Genomic DNA, 5,880 nt, shown 5'->3' on the forward strand with positions numbered 1-5,880 from the left:
ACCGATTCGCTCGATCCATTATTTTCGATTTACGGCTAAAATAAATTTTTCTCATTTTATTCAATAACATATTCCTGCTAAAATAACTTTTTTACATAGGGATTAAGCATTTAGAACGATACATTGTTTAAAATAAGGGCACTTTACTCTTGACATTTTACGGTTTTTTCAATTTTCTGAAAAATCCTATCATTAGATTTTTTTAAAAATACGATATTCTTGCTTAACTAACGTTTCTACATAGGGATTAAGCATTTAGAACGAAATCTAATGTCAGAAAATGGCACTTTACTCTTGACATTTTTCGGTTTTTTCAATTTTCTGGAAAATCCTATCATTAGATTTTTTTAAAAATACGATATTCTTGCTTAACTAACGTTTTTACATAGGGATTAAGTATTTAGAACGAAATCTAATGTAGGAAAATGGTACTTTACTCTTGATCGGTACGTTGGGACTTTGAAAATATTCGGGCGTACGCGGCGCGCTCGGCGCTTCGAACAGCTCCGGTGTCCCCATTATTTTCGATTTACGGCTAAAATAAATTTTTCTAATTTTTTTCAATAACATATTCCTGCTAAAATAACTTTTTTACATAGGGATTAAGCATTTAGAACGATACATTGTTTAAAATAAGGGCACTTTACTCTTGACATTTTACGGTTTTTTCAATTTTCTGAAAAATCCTATCATTAGATTTTTTTAAAAATACGATATTCTTGCTTAACTAACGTTTCTACATAGGGATTAAGCATTTAGAACGAAATCTGATGTCAGAAAATGGCACTTTACTCTTGACATTTTTCGGTTTTTTCAATTTTCTGGGAAATCCTATCATTAGATTTTTTTAAAAATACGATATTCTTGCTTAACTAACGTTTTTACATAGGGATTAAGCATTTAGAACGAAATCTAATGTAGGAAAATGGTACTTTACTCTTGATCGGTACGTTGGGACTTTGAAAATATTCGGGCGTACGCGGCGCGCTCGGCGCTTCGAACAGCTCCGGTGTCCCCATTATTTTCGATTTACGGCTAAAATAAATTTTTCTAATTTTTTTCAATAACATATTCCTGCTAAAATAACTTTTTTACATAGGGATTAAGCATTTAGAACGATACATTGTTTAAAATAAGGGCACTTTACTCTTGACATTTTACGGTTTTTTCAATTTTCTGAAAAATCCTATCATTAGATTTTTTTAAAAATACGATATTCTTGCTTAACTAACGTTTCTACATAGGGATTAAGCATTTAGAACGAAATCTAATGTCAGAAAATGGCACTTTACTCTTGACATTTTACGGTTTTTTCAATTTTCTGGGAAATCCTATCATTAGATTTTTTTAAAAATACGATATTCTTGCTTAACTAACGTTTTTACATAGGGATTAAGCATTTAGAACGAAATCTAATGTAGGAAAATGGTACTTTACTCTTGATCGGTACGTTGGGACTTAGAAAATATTCGGCCGTACGCGGCGCGTCTCGGCGCTTCGAACAGCTCCGGTGTCCCCATTATTTTCGATTTACGGCTAAAATAAATTTTTCTAATTTTTTTCAATTACATATTCTTGCTTAGATAACTTTTTTACATAGGGATTAAGCATTTAGAACGACATATTGTTTAAAATAATGGTACTTTACTCTTGTGATTTTTCGGTTTTTTTTGATTATTTGGAAAAATAAATTTTTGTAATTTTTTTAAATACGATATTCGTGATCAGTGAACGATTTCACATATGGATTAAGCATTTAGAATCGTGCGGAAGCGTTATTAAAAAAGTTTACTCGATGCGATGGGACTTTGAAAAGTTTGTGAAAATTTTCATATTGGGAAAAAATGTGTAATTTTTTGTCTAGTGTACGGTGGTGTAATTTATTTTAATGTTTACTATAAATTTTTTTTTCGTTCGTTCACGCGCTATGTTACAACAGCACGGCCGGGCGGTCTGTTGCCGCGGCGGTTTACACTCGTAAGCGCGCGTGCTATTCGGCCGGCGGCGCCGGCGTCCTTGCCGGCCGTTCGGTATCTATAAGAGATACACGGTCCGTGCGAGGCGGACGGAGCAGAGCGGGTTTTGGGCCAATTCTACGATCTCGGTCGAGAAGCTGTCTCAGAGCTCCTTCGGGGCTTCAGTCCTGACTGTTTCGTGCCGTTTACGTTACGGACTTTTCTCCACACAGCGTGGCCACGGGTCGGTGTCTTTGACCGAATGGCCCATATGTGGCAAGCCCTACGGGGTTGGTTACCCGTATGCACTTTGTATGTATACTCGTACTCACTGAGCAATCGACTCTTCTGTCCGAGCGATGGAAAAATTTTTTAAAATGCATCTGTAAGATTTGGAAGCAAATCGTACCAATTGAAAACTGTGGCTAAAATGAATAGCCCAGTGGAGAGAGAAAACTATCAAAAAACTGATTTTTTAAATCAAGAGGTGTCAGAAATCGAAATGCCTAGCGCGAGCGGAAGAACACGCTTTCTCGCCAGTCCAGCATGTGTCCTGTCCGTTCTTCCTCGGCTTGCCGATTTTGCCCAGATCAGAGGTTTCGTGCTTCCGGCGGTCAGAAGATCAGCGTGAGCGTACGCGCTTCCACGACTATGGCATCACCCATGTACTTTTTCCTTTGAATATATTTGAGTACATAAAAAATATTAAAACATATAGAGAGAACTGTGTCTTGGATCTTAAAAATTTGTCAATAGCGATGATATATTATTACTTAACTTGAAGTATTTGTACGTTTTAGCTGGGACGTACATTTATCTTACAAGATGTTAATAGCGAGACTCTTGAAGATAAAATTATCTTGTGATTTTATGAAGGCAAAGATAGAAACGTACGAAGCTGGCGTACGTAGAAAAATGTGATTTTACGATAGAACAAAAATATAATACGTACGTTTTTGGGCGTACGGTAAAATATCTGTATGGTAGAAAAATGAAAGAAATTGAGCGTTAAAGAAGATATGTTACAAGCGCGGAATGTGGCAAAACTTGTACATATTTGAAAGAGAAAAGTGGTGTGTCGACCTGACATATATATATGAAACAGGCGACGATGGAAAAGGATTTAAATTTTGTCCATTTTATATATACATATTGTATAGTTCCCTGGTTGATCCTGCCAGTAGTCATATGCTTGTCTCAAAGATTAAGCCATGCATGTCTCAGTACATGCCGTATTAAGGTGAAACCGCGAATGGCTCATTAAATCAGTTATGGTTTCTTAGATCGTACTAAAATTTACTTGGATAACTGTGGTAATTCTAGAGCTAATACATGCAAAACAGAGTTCCGACCAGAGATGGTAGGAACGCTTTTATTAGATCAAAACCAATCGGTGGCGGGTGTTTACACTCGTCCATCGTTTGCTTTGGTGACTCTGAATAACTTTGTGCTGATCGCATGGTCTTATAGCACCGGCGACGCATCTTTCAAATGTCTGCCTTATCAACTGTCGATGGTAGGTTCTGCGCCTACCATGGTTGTAACGGGTAACGGGGAATCAGGGTTCGATTCCGGAGAGGGAGCCTGAGAAACGGCTACCACATCCAAGGAAGGCAGCAGGCGCGCAAATTACCCACTCCCGGCACGGGGAGGTAGTGACGAAAAATAACGATACGGGACTCATCCGAGGCCCCGTAATCGGAATGAGTACACTTTAAATCCTTTAACGAGGATCCATTGGAGGGCAAGTCTGGTGCCAGCAGCCGCGGTAATTCCAGCTCCAATAGCGTATATTAAAGTTGTTGCGGTTAAAAAGCTCGTAGTTGAATCTGTGTGTCACAGTGTCGGTTCATCGCTCGCGGTGTTTAACTGGCATTATGTGGTACGTCCTACCGGTGGGCTTTGCTCTTCACGGGGCGGTCCAACTAATATCCCATCGCGGTGCTCTTCACTGAGTGTCGAGGTGGGCCGGTACGTTTACTTTGAACAAATTAGAGTGCTCAAAGCAGGCTACCTTCGCCTGAATACTGTGTGCATGGAATAATGGAATAGGACCTCGGTTCTATTTTGTTGGTTTTCGGAACCCCGAGGTAATGATTAATAGGGACAGATGGGGGCATTCGTATTGCGACGTTAGAGGTGAAATTCTTGGATCGTCGCAAGACGGACAGAAGCGAAAGCATTTGCCAAAAATGTTTTCATTAATCAAGAACGAAAGTTAGAGGTTCGAAGGCGATCAGATACCGCCCTAGTTCTAACCATAAACGATGCCAGCTAGCGATCCGCCGAAGTTCCTACGATGACTCGGCGGGCAGCTTCCGGGAAACCAAAGCTTTTGGGTTCCGGGGGAAGTATGGTTGCAAAGCTGAAACTTAAAGGAATTGACGGAAGGGCACCACCAGGAGTGGAGCCTGCGGCTTAATTTGACTCAACACGGGAAACCTCACCAGGCCCGGACACCGGAAGGATTGACAGATTGATAGCTCTTTCTTGATTCGGTGGGTGGTGGTGCATGGCCGTTCTTAGTTGGTGGAGCGATTTGTCTGGTTAATTCCGATAACGAACGAGACTCTAGCCTGCTAAATAGACGTAATTATGGTATCTCGAAGGCTCTCGGCTTCTGCCGGTGGGGTTTTTACTACCAACGTACAAACAAATCTTCTTAGAGGGACAGGCGGCTTCTAGCCGCACGAGATTGAGCAATAACAGGTCTGTGATGCCCTTAGATGTTCTGGGCCGCACGCGCGCTACACTGAAGGAATCAGCGTGTGTTCCCTGGCCGAAAGGCCCGGGTAACCCGCTGAACCTCCTTCGTGCTAGGGATTGGGGCTTGCAATTATTCCCCATGAACGAGGAATTCCCAGTAAGCGCGAGTCATAAGCTCGCGTTGATTACGTCCCTGCCCTTTGTACACACCGCCCGTCGCTACTACCGATTGAATGATTTAGTGAGGTCTTCGGACTGGTGCGCGGCAATGTTTCGGCATTGCCGATGATGCCGGGAAGATGACCAAACTTGATTATTTAGAGGAAGTAAAAGTCGTAACAAGGTTTCCGTAGGTGAACCTGCGGAAGGATCATTACAATGTTCCAATATATCTCAAAGAGAGAGGAGAGGAGGAGAGAAAATGAATTCGATTAGTTTGTGGATAAGAATTCATATAAAAAAAAAAGATATTGTTGAGCCCGCCAGATCATTCGTGCGTGATTTACACGGCCAGACGTGTGTACTACACGTATTAGGCCTTTGATCTGCGTTGCGTAGGCCACAACAAATCTTTCAAAGAGAGAGAGATATATGTGTTGTTGGGGTTTGTGATTATGAAGGTGCCCCAACGCACAAAAATATATAAAAATGTACAAAGTTGGGATGTGGTGTGGTGGAGAAGAGTTGGGCCCGACCAGATCATTCGTGCGTGATTTACACGGCAGACGTGTGTACTACACGTATTAGGCCTTTGATCTGCGTTGCGTAGGCCATCTTCCTTCCAAGACACACACGTGTTGGGGTTTGTGTGATTTTATGATAGTGCCTCAACACGGAAAAATAAGCGTACGAGAAGAGTTGGGCCCGACCAGATCATTCGTGCGTGATTTATACACGGCCAGACGCGTATTATATTACACGTATTAGGCCTTTGATCTGCGTTGCGTAGGCCATCTTCTCGATAGAGAGAAAGCCAATGTATTCTTTTTTCTTTCTTTACACACACACACACACACAGTTGTAGTAGGACAGGGAGGGATGCGAGCGTGCTAATCACGCTTCCTCAAGTCTTCGCTGTGGTGTAAAAAAAAAAAGAAAAAAAGGAATCGTTGGGAAAGTCCAAAGGACGAAAATATCGGGCAGTCTGAAGATAACTTAATGCTCGTTTACATTGGTATCAAGAGAGACCGGCTTGTGTAGCTCGTTTCAATGCTGTGTC

General features: G+C 41.2%; 1 non-coding gene across 1 annotated transcript; it reads left to right on the forward strand.

Moving 5' to 3' along the window:
* The first annotated feature begins 3,116 nt into the window (after positions 1-3,116).
* Positions 3,117-5,037, forward strand: LOC143262511 (small subunit ribosomal RNA). The gene has a single exon (XR_013036300.1). It is a non-coding gene; the product is annotated as a small subunit ribosomal RNA (ribosomal RNA).
* Positions 5,038-5,880: the final 843 nt, after the last annotated feature.

This window comes from Megalopta genalis, unplaced genomic scaffold, assembly GCF_051020955.1.
Source record: "Megalopta genalis isolate 19385.01 unplaced genomic scaffold, iyMegGena1_principal scaffold0139, whole genome shotgun sequence".
In the NCBI taxonomy this organism is placed as follows: Eukaryota; Metazoa; Arthropoda; class Insecta; order Hymenoptera; family Halictidae; genus Megalopta; species Megalopta genalis.